At 42.3% G+C, this 17,220-nt stretch overlaps 1 protein-coding gene across 5 annotated transcripts in view; it reads right to left on the minus strand.

The window, feature by feature from the left end:
- The window catches only part of LOC140731201 (disabled homolog 2-interacting protein-like), a 597,104-nt gene that overhangs the window by 369,530 nt on the left and 210,354 nt on the right, over positions 1 to 17,220 (minus strand). The gene's annotated exons all lie outside the window — the stretch shown is intronic.

Raw genomic sequence — 17,220 nt, forward strand, 5'->3', positions numbered from 1 at the left:
GTCAAGACAGGAAGGTACACTTGCTTGAAAAGCTGACTGGTTGCCCATGGAAACAGGATTTTCAGGAAATGTCAGTTCTCAAAGACAGGAATTGTACCGGAATACATTTCACACAATTTCAGTTGTGGAGAATGTTTAATTAATAAAGTTTTGCCTCAGGTCAGTAAAATAACTGAAATTTGAAAGCAGATTAACTGTGGCAGAATTGATAACTTATGAACTGAAAGGAATTCAAAAGGTAAGGGATAAAATCTTATATTTCCTAAGAGTCTTTTCAGTCTCCCTTGTGTGCTGCATAAATCAGATAGACATGTAGGCTCCTGCCTTCAGGCTAAGAAATTCCTTTGAAGCTCAAAATTGCCAGCAGTTTATTACAGTCACCTGCAAACAACATTATTTTAAAATTATTTTTAAATTGAAACAGCCCACAGTGCTGTAATTAGACACAGTCAATAGCATGTGGTCATAATTTTACCAGCATGCTCTACACAATTTCAATTCTTTAAATTCATACTTCATCTTTGTTACTGTTACAGACTATTTTTGAAAGAGTATTTACACAGAATGTAATATTTTTCAAACATTTTAATTTCGCTAAGGAGAGGAACATCAGTGTTGAGAAAAGGTAACTATTCCATTTCAGGAACATTCAACCTACATCAGCGATTCCCTGTGAGTGCACCACAGGCAGATGCACTGTAAAAGCTCCTTCCACTTGACCCAACAATTATCTTTAGCCCCGCGACTCACTGCATTAGAATGGCATTCTTCCATTCGCCACACCAGCAATCTGGTGGACAGAGGTGTCAATGCTAATCAATACGATGGAATGTGCTGAGATTGTCCAGTTTCCTCTCAAAGGATACACTACAGTGGTCTGGAATTGCCAGCACTTCTTAGTGGTGCTGGGATTCTGCTTGTTCCTGTAGTGAATTGACTGATATTTTTGGGCCAGATTAATTTTTCAGTAGTTTCCAAACTCCTGGCAATATGCCAACATGCAACAGAACTTTTGCCAGCCATAACTACACTGCATGCAAGTGAACCCTTCCATCTATGATGCTACGGAATAGATCATCAAACACTACTACATACTATACTTACAGCAAGTATGCACCAACTCAATACAGCCTCTTGTTTGAAATGATTAAAAGTTGCTGTCATTTTAATGTGAATCTCCACCAGAGGTGGTAGTAAAGAGTATAAAACACATGCAATTCAAACAGAAAGTCTAGGTCGGTATATCTAAAATTATTTGGAAAGTAACAAAGAATACCACATGTACACGTTTTCAGTCATATGTAAACAAACCAATAACAAATACTGCACCATCATCGGAAGCATACTAATCTTTAAGGTTATTATGCAAATATTAAACTAACATTTTATTTTGTCTGCAACCTACAAAAATGTATGCATTATACTATCAGGTTAACATTACTATGTTAGAAAGTTAAGTTCCTTTCTGCACCAAAATGCTTCAAAATTTATATCTTAATAATCAATATTAGTGTATTTTTTGAAACGTTTAACCATAACTTCTAATTTTGAGAGAGATTTTATTTGTATTTGAAACTAATAGGGACAAGTAGTCTTGTAGTATCAGTTGTACCAGAGGTAACATAAGTACGTGTACAGTGAAATTCTGAAAATAAAACATGCAAATACTTGTAAGATCTGCACATTACAACTTATTTGTAAATACCAGCTTGATGCTGTATATACACAGAAAAATCAGAAAATGCATCTCAAATTCTTTCTTTCACCTGTCACACAGAAGCCCTATTCTTTGATGGTATACAAACAGAGCAAAATTCCCTAATAAATTGTCTTTGCATTACAACATAATTGTTTTATTTTATTTAGATATACAGTCTAGTAACGGGCCCTCCCAGCCCACACCACCCAATTACACCCCTGTGACCAATTAACCTACTAACCCACATGTTTTTGGAATGTGGGAGGAAACTGGAGAACCCACAAGGCAACCATGCAGTCAATGAAAGAACATGCAAACTCCTCACAGACAGCAGCGGAGTTGAACTCGGGCCGCTGGTACTGCAATAGTGTTATGTACTTCAACTGAAAGAGTTCTGTGAGATTTTAAAATGTTGGCATTTTGAAACCCAAATTCTATCTACACTACTTAGATTACATTTGCATTATACAAAACAGCTGCAATAGCTAATATCTCTTTTGAAGATTCTGACATGGGAACATTTACTTGGCAAGGGTGGGGTAGGTAGATGCAGAATTCTCCAGAAGTACCATCACCGAGGTATTTGACAATCCCCAATGTTGGATCAAGATTGACTCATGGTAATTTTCTACCTGAATACTATATTAAAATCATATGCAACTAATCAGTCAGAGTTAACTCAACAATTCAAATGAAAGCTGAACAACTTCTGACAGACTATGTAGATGGGGTTTTCTTTGATCTACCATGAAAGGTACATGATCAGATGAAACTCCTGAGAGCTGATGCAATAATTGTGTTTAAACAAAATTAAGCCGTTTTCATTATGATGTCTGAAACATTCATGTCATCATACATTAGTGCTATAAGACAAACCTTCAGCAGTTTTCAGATAAGTAGAATTGGCAAAAAAAAGTGGATATGGTTACAACAAAGGTTCACAAACTGATTCCTGGTATGGTGGGGGTGGGTACTATGTTTGAAGAAAAAGTGTGTTGACTAGGTCTGTATGCACTTCAGAAGAATCACATTAAAATGTATTTAATTCTGACAAGGTTTGACAAGGCGCACACAGGTAGGATGTTTTCCCAGGCAGGAGGAAGTGGTTCGAGATCCAGGGATCAAGGTCAAAGTGTGGAATTGGATATAATAATCCAAACTTTATTCCAAACTCTCTCCCATGAATTCCCTCCAGACTTTTCCTTACACCTACACATTATGGTAAATTTACAGTGGCCCATTAACTAACCAACCTTCATGTTTTTGGGGTATGGGAAGAAACTGCATTATTTTGAGAAACCCAATCTGTCAGAAGGAGAATGTGCAAATTCCACATAGTCAGCACAGAGATCGGTGTTAAACACAGGTAAATACACTGGAGCTGTGAAACAGGCTGCACTCATACAAAACCTTGAAATTAGCAAAAATATCTTTATCAGGTTATATTGCAAGAGCTGTTATAAGTATGCAACAAAGACATATGACAAATAGCTAAAGACCAAGTCAAAAGGGAGCAAGATGCTAGTCAGCAGAGGGAATACCAAAACTTGAGGTCTTGGCAGCCATTTGCAGACTCCAGCAATTGACAATAGAGTTTCATAACCACAGCTATGGAAGCCAAGGAACTGAATGTATTTGAAAAAAATACAGATAAATTTCTAGATACAAAATGCAAAAAGTGGTATGAGGTGGGGGGAGAACAAAATATGTTATTGATCTAAAGAAACAGCCATGACTGATTGAACAAAGGAGCAGCAAACAATTAAGTCACCTATTGCTGCTCCTATATCTTCTTTATACAGTGTAGTCCAGTTAATTGGGCTACATCAGGACCACTCTATTTTGGCTCAATTAAGCACCTGCCTCAATTAGCTTAAGTTTCATGGAAATGGTCAAAAAGATATAAAAAAGATAAAGTAACAAATTATATATTTAGATAAAATACAGAACAAATTAGAACAGTAATGCTAATACCACTACAATACTATCAAAATGTATTAGTTCTTAACAGTTAACGTTGAAGGAATTCATCAGGTGTATGCTGCCATGTTCTTTTGATTGACTGTAAATGAACAAAATCAATGCAGACACCTAATATAGATAATGGGCTACTTCATACAAAGCTTTCAATGATTGCATCCTCTAAATCTTCATTTTCATTGTAACATTCAGGATGATTATTGATAACTTCAAAATTCTTCACTTGAAGTAGCAAAGTCATTTCATTTTCACTTCTGGCCTTTTCTGTCATTGCCAAGCCTTAGTGCTTGAAACCACAGTGAGTAAAACAATTCTGAATTGTCTTACTTCTTATTTGTCACCAACTAACAACAGTGAGAAAAATCATGGCTCTTTGAAACATGTGCAACTGATGCTGTTTAAACACTGTTGGTCAAACCACTGTGCAATGTCTAGTGGCCACAAATGCATACGATTGACACTAGTTAGAAACTGTTTGGCAACAGTCTCCTTTCCCAGTTAAGCGGTATACTGTTCCAAGTAAACAAGGTGAATCCTGGCTATTTTCTCAATTAGTTTTTGTTATTTAAGAGTTGTCCCAAATAAACAGATACCCTGATTAACTGATAGCCCAATTAACTGGAATGCACTATATGTACATTTCATGGTATATCAGAAATCTGTCACATGCAGTACTTACAAGTCTTTAACATATTCTGAGGTTTTCTGTTCGCAATGATATTAATTACAACTTCCTGGATTGAAGCAAATACTGATATAAATTTGATTGTCAGCTATGTCATATTGAATGTCCAATAAGGGGACTGTATCACTTGCAAGCAATGAAGTGAATTAATTATTAAATTAAGCTCAGGCACAGTAATTACTTTCAATTTATGCTTCCAAAATTCCTTTCTAAATCTCAAATCTTGAAGTAATTATCCACTAAGTGTGGGAGTTAGGTAGAAGGCTAAAAAGTAGGCTTTCTGGGGTTGAAATCTCAGGATTAATGCCTGTACAGATGAGTGTAGGGAAAGGAGAATAAGGAAAATGCATGTGTGTTTAAAGCGCTGTTGGAGGCAGGAGGGATTCAGCTATTTAGTCAATTGTATTCCTTTTGGGGCAGAGGTGACCTGCACAAGAGGGCCAAACGCCATCTAAACTGGAGGGGGAAACCAATATCCTTGTGTAAGGTTCCTCGAGAAGGTTTACGCAATTACTTTAAGTCCAGTAGTTTATCAGATGAGAAACCTGAAGCAAATACAAGAGGTTAAAGCAGGACAGAAAGGAAGGTTGGTCTGACAGGTTAAACTGCATTTATTTTATTGCAAGAAGCCTCACAGGTAAGGCAGATGAACTCAGCATGAGGGATTGTGATAATTACAGAAGCATGGTTGAGAGATGGCAGGAGTGAGAGCTCAATGTTCCTGGATATTGATGCTTTCAGGGAGACGGAGGTTGAAGTAAAAGAGGCACAAGAGACTGTAGATGTAGAGTATCTGTTATCCCTTTGCCTATACAACTGCTGCCTGACCTGCTGAGTTCCTCCAGCAGTTTAATTTTTGCTAGAAGAGAGAAAAGGGGACTTGCATTATTTATAACAGAGAACATCACAGCAGTACTTAGAGAGGATAGCCCGGGTGAAAGTCCATGAGGCCATTTGGGTAGGATTTAAGAGTAAAAAATGAGATTGTGGCGACCCACTTTCTGCGCAGGCGAACCGGCTCACAAATAGCCAGCGCGCGGGGGGAGACTTTGGTAATGCACCTCTGACGTCATTTCCGCCCGGAGAGGGCGGGCGCTAGGGATTTAAGTACCAGCACCGTGAAGTTTGAATAAACTAGTCTCGAAACGACTTACCGACTGCGTGTCGTTATTTCAGCTCTGTGTGTAACACATCGCTACATTGGTGACCCCGACGGTCCAAACGGGATTTGGACCAAAGATGACTGACTCTTCATCTGTTCACGCAGTTTCGCTCAAACTGCCGACTTTCTGGACGCTGCGACCACGCATGTGGTTTAGCCAAGCAGAAGCCCAGTTCCAGATTCGGTAGATATCCTCTGATTCCATGCATTACTACCACGTGGTGAGCGCCCTTGACCAGCAGACGGCCGCCCAGGTTGCGGATTTCATACAGTCGCCCCCGGAAGAAGGCAAATATGAAGCATTCAAAGCACTGCTCATTGGGACCTCTGGCCTCTCACGGCATGAGCGGGGTGCCTGCCTGCTTCACCTGGACGGTTTGGGAGACAGACTGCCGTCAGCATTGATGAACAAAATGCTGTCCCTGGCTGACGGACACAAGCCCTGCCTCATGTTCGAGCAAGCGTTCCTGGAGCAACTGTCCGGGGATATACATCTGCTGCTGGCCAACGCAGATTTCAGCGACCCCCGGAAGGTGGCGGCCCGGGCAGACGTGCTGTGGAAAGCCAAGAGGGAGAGCATGGCATCCGTCGGTCAGATTACCAGGCCACGCACCCAACAGCAGACCAGACCAGGCCCGGCAAGGGAGCGCACACAACACGGAGGCAGGAGTGAGGAGGACAGTGAACAGTAGTGTTTCTACCACCAGCGGTGGGGCACAAAAGCCCGCCGTTGTCGCCCGCCCTGCAGGGGCCAGGGCCAGCTGCCGCTAATGACTATGGCGGTAGGCCACCAGGACAGACTCTTGTACGTCTGCGACAAACAGTCGGGACGCCGCTTCTTGGTCGACACCGGAGCGGAGATCAGCGTTTTGCCCCCAACGGGGTACGACACCTGCAACAGGAAGCCAGGACCCACCCTGAGGGCCGCAAACGGCAGCACGATACGGACCTATGGCACTCACACAGTGCAGCTGCAGTTCGCCAGCCGGTTCAGGTGGGTTTGCACACTGGCCGCCATGGCCCAACCACTCCTGGGGGCGGACTTCTTGCGAGCTCACAGCCTGCTGGTCGACTTGCAAGGGAAAAGACTGGTACATGCCGAGACTTTCCAGACATTCTCCCTGGGTGAAGCCAAGTTGCCGGCCCCACACCTGGACTCCATCATGCTGTCGGACAACGAATTCACCAGAATCCTGGCAGACTTCCCATCGATTCTGGCACCGCAGTTCACGGCAGCCATGCCCAGACACGGGGTACAGCACCACATTCCGACCCAGGGACCACCCCTCCACGCCCGCACACGAAGGCTCCCCCTGGAAAAGTTCCGCCTGGCAAAGGAGGAGTTCAAGAGGATGGAGAAATTGGGGATCGTATGGAGGTCCGACAGCCCATGGGCCTCCCCCCTGCACATGGTGCCCAAAGCAGCCGGGTGTTGGAGACCATGCGGCGACTACCGCAGACTGAACAAGGCTACCACTCCAGACCGCTACCCCATGCCGCACATACAGGACTTTGCAGCAAACCTGCACAGGGCAAGAATCTTTTCCAATGTAGACCTCCTCCGGGGATACCATCAAATCCCAGAGCACCCTGAAGACATCCCCAAAACAGCACTCATCACCCCGTTTGGCCTGTTCGAGTTCCTCCGAAAGCTGTTTGGCCTGAAAAAAGCCGCACAAACGTTCCAGCGGCTAATGGATGCGGTGGGACGCGACCTGGACTTTGCATTCATCTATTTGGATGACATCCTTATAGCCAGCAGTAGTCGTCAGGAGCATCTGTCCCACCTCCGCCAGCTCTACTCCCACCTGAGTGATTTCGGCCTCACGATCAACCCGGCCAAATGCCAGTTCTGTCTCAATACCATCGATTTCCTGGGCCACAGGATTACCAAAGACGGGGCAACACCTCTGCCCGCCAAGGTAGACGCAATCCGCCACTTTGCCCGGCCCAACACGGTCAAAGGCCTGTAGGAGTTCGTTGGTATAGTGAACTTCTACCACCCTTTCCTCCCCTCAGCAGCCCGTATCATGCGCCCTTTGTACACCTTGATGTCAGGTAAAGGCAAGGACATTACTTGGGACGAGGAGGCCGCAGCCACTTTCGTTAAAGCCAAGGAAGCCTTGGCAGATGCCGCGATGCTGGTGCACCCCAGAACAGACGTTCCGACTGCCCTCACGGTGGACGCATCCGACACAGCAGTCGGTGGGGTGCTGGAGCAGCTCATCGAGGGGCGCTGGCAACACCTAGCATTCTTCAGCAAGCACCTACAACCACCTGAACTCAAGTACAGTGCTTTCGACTGGGAGCTGTTGGCACTGTATCTAGCAATCCAGCATTTCAGGTACTTCTTGGAAGGCAGGCAGTTCGCCGCGTTCACGGACCACAAACCGTTGACCGTCGCATTCACGAAGGTGTCCGATCCCTGGTCGGCTTGCCAGCAGCGACATCTGTTCTACATCTCCGAGTACACGACGGACATCCAGCATGTCTCAGGTAAGGACAACGTCGTGGCGGACACACTCTCCAGACCAGCTATCCAGGCCCTGTCCCTGGGGGTGGACTATGCAGCACTGGCAGAGGCGCAGCAGGCAGACGACAAGATGCCCAGCTACAGGACCGCAGTCTCGGGTTTGCAGCTGCAGGACTTTCTCATAGGCCCAGGTGATAGGACCCTCCTGTGCGACGTGGCTACCAGCCAACCTCGCCCCATCGTCCTGGCAGCCTGGAGGCGGCGAGTTTTCGACTCCATACACGGTTTGTCGCACCCATCTATCAGGACAACCGTCCGGCTGGTCTCCAGCAAGTTCACGTGGCACGGACTTCGCAAGCAGATCAGTGAATGGGCCAGAACATGCGCGCAGTGCCAAACAGCCAAGGTGCAGCGGCACACTAAAGCCCCGCCGCAGCTGTTCGAACCCACCCACCAGAGGTTCGACCACATTTGCGTGGATATCGTGGGCCTCCTACCAGTGTCCCGAGGAGCGCGGTACCTCCTAACTATGGTAGACCGGTTCACGAGGTGGCCAGAGGCGGTCCCGCTCACTGACACATCTGCCGATTCCTGTGCCCGAGCACTGATCACAACCTGGGTAGCATGCTTCGGGGTACCGGCCCACATTACCTCCGACAGAGGCACCCAGTTCACCTCCAGCCTGTGGTCGGCTATGGCCAGCCTGTTGGGAACACAGCTGCACCACACAACTGCCTACCACCCACAGTCGAACGGACTGGTGGAACGCTTCCACCGTCACTTGAAGTCGGCTCTCATGGCCCGCCTGAGAGGACCTAACTGGGTGGACGAGCTTCCCTGGGTCCTGCTTGGAATTCGTACAGCGCCCAAAGAGGATCTGCACGCCTCGTCGGCCGAGTTCACGTACCACCCCTGGCCGTCCCGGGAGAGTTCATACCAGCCCCAAGGGGGCAAGAGGAAGAACCCGCAGCAGTCCTGGGCAGGCTACGCGAAAGGCTCGGCAACCTGGCCCCCGTACCAACTTCACAGCACGGACTGACCCCGACCCACGTACCCAAAGAACTGCAAAACTGTAAGTTTGTTACGAAGGGGCGGACACCGGGCGCTGCTACAGCGGCCGTACGAGGGGCCGTTCAGGGTGATCAACAACAACGGGTCCACGTACGTTCTGGACACTGGGGGGGAAAGAGAAGGTTTTCACGGTGGACCGACTCAAACCAGCCCATGTGGACTTGGCGCAGCCGGTCGAGGTTCAGGCACCGCGGCGCAGAGGCAGACCTCCCAAACAGAGGCTGATCCAGACTGTGGACATTGGGTGGTGTATCGCCGGTTCTGGGGGGGGGGGGGGGGGGGTTATGTGGTGACCCACTTTCTGCGCCGGCAAACCGGCTCACAAATAGCCAACGCGCGGGGGGAAACTTTGGTAATGCACCTCCGACGACATTTCCGCCCAGAGAGGGCGGGCGCTAGGGATTTAAATACCAGCACCGCGAAGTTTGAATAAACTAGTCTCGAAACGACTTACCGACTACGTGTCGTTATTTCAGCGCTGTGTGTAGCACATCGCTACGAGATCATACTATAGCTCTCCTTACCAATAATCAGCAGGAAATACAGCAGCATATGGGACAGAATTTATCATGAATAGGATAGCTTGCTCAAGCAATAGGGTACATATAACTCATACACAACACATGAAGAAATATTATTGCAAGCAAATTAACAAATCCCAAAATATATTCCAGAATATAATGCTACTGTACTCCCTGGCACTAGTCATCAGTTCATGAGTAATGAGAGCTGGGTGGTGACAGTGATTTCAGGAGCTTCATGGCCTGGGAAAGAAGCTGTTTCCCAACCTAACAGTCGTTACGCTAATACTATGGTACCTCCTGCCTGATGGTAGGGGATCAAAGAGATTGTGGGATGGATAGGAGGGATCCTTGGCTATGCTAAGGACCCTGTGTACACAGCACTATAACAATGTATTAGTGAATTTAAGAAATAAATTAGGAGGGAAAATAGGGGCCATGCAATACAAGACCATAAGATATAGGAGAATTTGGCCATTTGGCCCATCAATTATGCTCTGCCATTTCATCATGGCTGATCCATTTTCCCTCTCCACCCCATTCTTCTGCATTCTCTCTGCAGCAGAATGCCCTGACTAATCAAGAATCTATCAACCTCTGCCTTAAATATACCCAATGATGTGGCCTGTGGTGACAAATTGCACAGATTCACCATCTCTGGCTAAAGAAATTCCTCCTCATCTCTGTTCTAAAAGGACACCTCTCTACTTTGAGGCTGTGTCCTCTGGTCTTAGACTCCCCCACCATAGGAAACATCCTTTCCACAGCCACTCTGTCAAGTTCTTTCACCATTCGATAGACTTCAATGAGGTCACCCCCTACTCCTCTGAGCGCAGGGAAAAATCACATTTAACAAATTTAAACGAGTTTTTTTTGAGGAGGTTACAAATAGGATTAATGAGGCAAGATAACAGACATTGTCTATACAGGAGTAGAGCAAGCTTTGACAAGGTCCTGTATGTTAAGCTGGTGGAGATCCAGGGAAAGCTAGCCAACTGGATACAAATTTAGCTCGGTGATAGGAAGCAGAGAGTGGTGGTAGTGAGATGTTACCTGGATTGTAGGGTTTACAAGGAGAGATTGCAAAGGCTGGGTCCATTTGATCTGGAATAACAGAGGCTGAAGGTGAAGTTATTAGCATAGATTGGATAGATGGCTAGGGACTGCTTCCTATGGCAGGGGTGTGTAATACTAGAGGACGTGAGAGGGAAGAGGTTTAAAAGGAACCAGAGGGAAAATATTTCCACACAAAGGGGAGTTGATATTTGGACTGCAATGCCACAAGTGGTTGTAGAGGGTAGATGATGAGTTGTTTCCATTATTGGGAGGACTTCACGCAAGGTTCTTCAGTTATAATGGAGAAAAAAAAGACAAAAAAGACTGCAGATGCTGAAATATTGAACAAAAACAAAACATGGGACTAACTTGAGAGTCAAGTAGCACACATGGAGCCAAAAGCTGTAAGTCAATTAAAGACATATATATATATATAGGGTCCTGACTCAAAATGTTGACTCACACCTTATCCCTCAACAGATGTTGCTTGACCTGCTGAGTTCTTCCAGCATTCTGTTTTTGGTCATTTTAAACTGGGGGATGCAGAATTCCTTTTTCAGTTGGTGGAAAATGTCTGGAATTGTTTTCTTAGCTTTTAATAGTTCACTTTTGAGGGACCTAGAGGCAGGTTCTAACTTAGAAAAAAGCATTAGGGAACAATGAGATAAACTGCCATCTCCAGCAGTATCCCGATACAAACTGCACAGGCTATTTGTCCCATGGCATTATAAGGTGCAAATAAGAATATGGCATCATAACAACCAGGTCCCAATGGAATACCTGTGCCAACCAAGTGGTGGAAGTATTCAAAGACATTTTCAACCTCTCACTGCTATGGTCGGAAGTTCCCACCTGCTTCAAAAAGGCTACAATTATACCAGTGCCTAAGAAGAGTTGTGTGAGCTGATTTTATGACTATCATCTAGGGTAATGAAATGTTTTGAGAGGTTGGTCATGGCTAGAATGAACTCCTGCCTCCACAAGGACCTGGACCCACTACAATTTGCCTGTCACCACAATAGGTCTCAATGGCTCTTCACACAGCCTTACATCACTTGGACAATACAAACACCCATATCAGGATGTTGTTTGTTGACTACTCAGCATTCAACACCATCATTCCCACAGTCCTGATCAATAAGCTACAGAACCAAAGCCTCTTTATTTCCCTTTGCAATTGGATCATTAACTTTCTAGCCAGAAGACCACAATCGGTGTGATAAAATCTCCTCCTCGCTGATGATCAACACTTGCACACCTCAAGGGCGTGTGCTTAGCTAACTGCTCTACTCCCTCTATAACCACAACTGTGTGGCAAGGTATAGCTCAAATACCATCTAAAAATTTGCTGTTGATACAACCATTGTTGGTAGAATCTCAGTTTGGAAATGAGAATGTGTACAGGAGCAAGATATACCATGCTAGTTGAGTGGTGTCACAGCAACCATCTTGCACTCAATGTCAGTAAGACAAAAAAGATGACTGTGGACTTCAGGAAGGGCAAGACAAAGGAATACAATCCAATCCTCATAGGCAGATGAGAAGTGGTCAGAGTGAGCAATTTCAAGTTCCTGGATGTCAAGATCTCTAAGGATCTAACCTGGTCCCAACATACGATGCAGCAATAAAGGCGGCAAGATAGCAGCTATATTTCAATAGATGTTGGAAGAGATTTGGTTAAACTAAAACACTCAAAAACTTGTACAGATGTACTGTGGAGAGCATTCTGATAGGCTGCATCACAGTCTGGTATGGGGTGGGGTGGGGGTGGCTATGGCACAGGACTGAAATAAATTACAGAAGGTCATAAAATTAGTCAGCTCCACCTCTGGTACTAGCCTCTATAGTATCCAAGATATCTTCTAGGAGCAGTGCCTCAGATATGTGACGTCCATTATCAAGGACCCCCATCACCCAGTGCATGCCCTCTTCTCATTGCTACCATCAGAAAGGAGGTACAGAAGTCCAAAGGCACACACTCAGCAATTCAGGAACAGCTTCTTCCTCTCTGCCATATGATTCCTAAATGGACATTGAACCCGTGAACACAACCTCACATTTAAAAAGATATATATTATTTCTGTTCTTGCACTATTTTTAATCTATTTAATATACATATATACACTTACTGAATTAATTCATTTATTTTTCTTTCTATATTATCATGTATTGCATTGTACTGCTGATGCAAAGTCAACAAATTTCACGAAACATGCCGATGAAAATAAACCCGATTCTAATTCAGAAATGGAGAAATTAAGTCTGGAAATGGAATAGCATTCAACATTTTTAAACTCACACCAACATTGATTTTGGGGTTCAATCACATTCCAACCTAGATCCTTTGCCTTTCAATTATACAAAATGAACCCTTCCTGTTATATAATATCAGTGACAAGATTTCTCTCATAATATTTTGTAGATGTATCAATTCAGCATCCTGAGATATATCTGTGAAATGAATGCAAACCTCTTACATCTGCAGTGAAGTTCTGAATTTAGTGTTAAACCCAATTAAGAAGAGAAAAGGCAGCAATTCATGAGAAATGATGAAATGTAGTTGAACTTGAACCTCTTGTGGGTTGAGCACGTTAAATGCAAGCAAAGGAGTTTTCAGGGGTATGGTGTCCAAGCAACAGGGTGGAGATAAGTCATGGGAGAAATTCTTGAGGACCTTACTTTTAAAAAACATGCTTCTAAATTACTCATAGCATTTCAAACTCTCCCCAAATGTTACCATTCCTGTCAAAGGATAATTGAAATTGCTGAAGTCTTACTGATCTAATTCCACACAGTAATCATAAGCATAACACTGGCACTGTGAATTGCTTAACAATAGGAAGAACTGCTATTGCATGGTTTTCAAATTAAGGATAGTTTGAAAAATTGAGGTAAAATATAAATATTGCAGCACTGGCTTTTATTTCAATAATCATTCTGAACAATTGACAACTTACAAAGAAAAGATATGATGTAAATTTAAGGTGAATGAATTATAAAAGGCCTTTACAAAGCCATTCATTCTAACATACCGTTTTCTCTTTCAAGAAAATAAATTTATCATCAGCTTTAAACAAAAATAGGGAGGTAGAACCCCTTTTTTTAAAAAAAGAAAACACACCATTAAAATTTTTAATTAACTGTAATGGCAGGAATAATTTTAAATAATTATCAACACAAAATTTATTCCCAAGCAAGATTTGTTTATTAACAAACAATAACATACCAGCATACAATGTGATTGGTAACATAACAATATCAACTGCAAATGCACAATTTTCCAACCAGTCCAAACACCCTCCATTATAAAACTAAATCACCTCCAAATAACAGTCATTGACATTAGCTGTGAATGTGTTCCACTAATTTATTAATGATAGGTTTCACTTCTCATCTCCTTGGAAACCAGTCACTGTTTCATTAACTCGTCAATGTGAGAGAAATTGTGTTCTTTCCATACAGTTCTTGGAAGAAAAGGGCACAGCAACTGGAACTGGTTTAACTGATGATTCATTGTCAATCCTCAGGAAGCTTGCCTCTATTAGCTTTCCAAAGCTGCAAATCAAATGAATCTGAAGGTGTTCAATTTCGCTATATGAGCTATGGTTATGGAGTTAATATGATTGCTTCATCCCAGAGGTTAGCTGATTTGAAATGGTGGCAAGGTATTCAAAATGTGAAGCCTTTGACACTGATCAACAACTGGTGAAATCAACTAGTGGTCCAGAGCACAAGTTCAGGTTTGATTTTTTTTACCACTAGTTTAAGGACGTTGAAGTGGTTCAAGCTGTACTATAACAAACTCAAAAGGCTAGAAAATGAAATGGTTCAATGGTTCAAAGAGAATATATACAATATACATCCTGAAATTTTTACTCTTCAGACATCTACAAAACCCCAAGGAATGAATGACAGAAAACATTATAATCCCAAAGCACACCCTCCCTCTCCCAGATTTTGTGCATACCATGTACATTAAATTATCCATCCAATTTGTGAAACCAATTATGGATAATATCTCTGTTCATTTATTCCTTTGGGCTTTCTCATGTACTGATTAACATTTATTGTAACTCCACAGTTAGAGCTGGTTTCTACAAAGCAATGGTTGGGATACCTGAAAATATCATCATTTTGCCAAATGCTCCAATACCAACATATAACAGTTTTTAATTCAGGATCCTTTTGCTTTCTACAAGTACAGCAGAAATAATATTTGTGTAAAATAAATTTTTTAAATGTAAAAATTTTTAAATGTAAAGTGGCATACCTCTTTCATAAGGCAGCTTTAGTCACAAATTAGTCTTGTAGAACTATCCAAGAGTATTGGATCCATATGACATTCAAATTCAAATCTATGTACAAAGCTCAAGAATCAAACAAACAATATGATCTTCCTGAATTTAAAGCAATTAGACAAAATGAAGACCTATCAGAAGAAGAATGTGTACATGCTATAATCTGCTTATACAATAAAGATTACAAAGAGCCAACAAATTCCAGATTCACATGCTTTAACTTCACATACACCTTTCATCAGTGCAGATGTGTATTCACTTCTGCTTGAAACACCAACAATAATTTACCATGAATATAGCATGGAGATTAACTTGTAAATAAGAATTTTAAAAATTCAAAAATCTGATAAACTTTGGGTTTTAGTATGAAAACCCAGACTTTGAATCTTCATTAACATCTTCTAAGATAAGCATCTTTTGGACAACTGAATTTTTACATTGAACTATTTACATTATTCATATTTTTTGGCATCACTTCATACCTGCTCCAAGACTTTTTTTTAAAGTTGATCATCATCAAACCGGTTGTGGTCCTACAGAAAGAACCTGAAAAACATTTTATGTCACGGAAGTTTCTTTTCTTAAGAATAGACACAAAAGTCCTCAGTTTAAAAAGAACCCCTTAGACAAAAAAAATTTAAAGCCCTTCATTAAAAAGTTTTAAGAAAAGATTTAGTGGTTGCTCAACTTAAAATTTATAGCTTGCCCTTCTTTTTAACTTGAAAATCTTGAGAGACTCACTTCAACCTCCAGGGCAATTTCTTAAGTTGCAAGACAGTTTGAAGCCTGTCTCAAGTTCATGAAATTGCCTTGAGAGTTAACATATTGAATTTACTTAATAAATGGCGGCACCAGGAAGCATACTACAGCTGCTAGATGTTATGTTACAAAGAGGTTTCTTTACTGCTGCAGAACTGGCCTGCAGTAATTAAGGTAAACAATTAAACTTATTTATTGTGAGCTTTTAAAAGGATCTTTTATTTTGAATAGCAAAGCCTGCTCATGTATTTCTCAAATACACTATGCATAATTAACAAATCTTTTCGATAATATTATTGAAAAAAAATCTGTTGCTCTTGGTCCTTTCCAGGTATCCAGTTGACCATGGCCATTGTAACTAGAAACACACTGGGTTTGCTCTGGCAGTGCTACCAATTCATGAGCATTCACAGAGATTCAGAACAAACCCCAAGACACGTACCTCTCCCCATCCTGTGCCAGGCCGCACCAGACATTGCAACTATGGATATCTGTGAGCTCAATAGTCACAGTGAGCTGAAGAGTAAAATATCCTAGTCAGAAATTAGATTTGTTCATGAACATTTATATCACTGGAACAAATCTATGCATTTTGGGGCCGAATATTACGAGCAACGTGTATCTTAGTAAATTCAAAAATAACCTATGACTTTTCAGTTGTGAACAGGGAGCTCCAGTAATATTTCCTTTAGATCGAGATTCGAATGTATATATGAAGTGGTATATTAAGGAACAGTAAACTTATATCTGTAACCATTGCAATTTGTATACTTTAGTGCCTTACTGATGATGTTTGCACCCTTTTTTAACTGTTACATCCATTAAATGCTAAAATCTGTTAAAATGTCTTTGCACTGCACTATTGCTGCAGTAGTACAGCAAATTTCATGTCATGGTGCATGGTGATTATAAACCTAAATCTGAGTGAGGGTGCTGCATGATCCTACAAGAAATGAAGGTCAAATAAAGCTTTAACTACTCAAAATGGATACAGAATACATTATCTGCAACTATCAACTTGCTTTCTGCCAATTGATTATCACCCTTATTGCTTTATCAGGGCTGATAGTCTCTGCTATTCTCTCAACTATATATTGGTTCCATATATATTTTTGCCTTTCAATGTTTTGTTAAAGTCAATCCAAGATAAAAGTAACCAAAATACATTGAATTTATGCCAAATGTTTTGCTACTGAGCAAAATGTAAAGTTATTTATGTACCAGAGCAATTGCATGTTGAGCATACATCAATATCTGCAAAAAATAATTATGTTATACAATCTTGCTAATCTAAACTGAGTTTTAATTCTCCAACAAAGATTCCAATAGATCTGACCAATAAGAGTGGAAGGTATGAGTAAGAGGCCATTTGGCTGTGCTTTACCATTCAATATGATCAAGGCTGATTTTTTCTCTCAACAAAATCTCTCTCCTCTCCCAAACCCCTTTGTATGTCTAGAAATCTACCAATGTCCTTCTTAAATAAAGTCAGTAATTTTCATTGATTTTCCCCATT

This window comes from Hemitrygon akajei, chromosome 7 (assembly GCF_048418815.1).
Source record: "Hemitrygon akajei chromosome 7, sHemAka1.3, whole genome shotgun sequence".
NCBI classification, from domain to species: Eukaryota; Metazoa; Chordata; class Chondrichthyes; order Myliobatiformes; family Dasyatidae; genus Hemitrygon; species Hemitrygon akajei.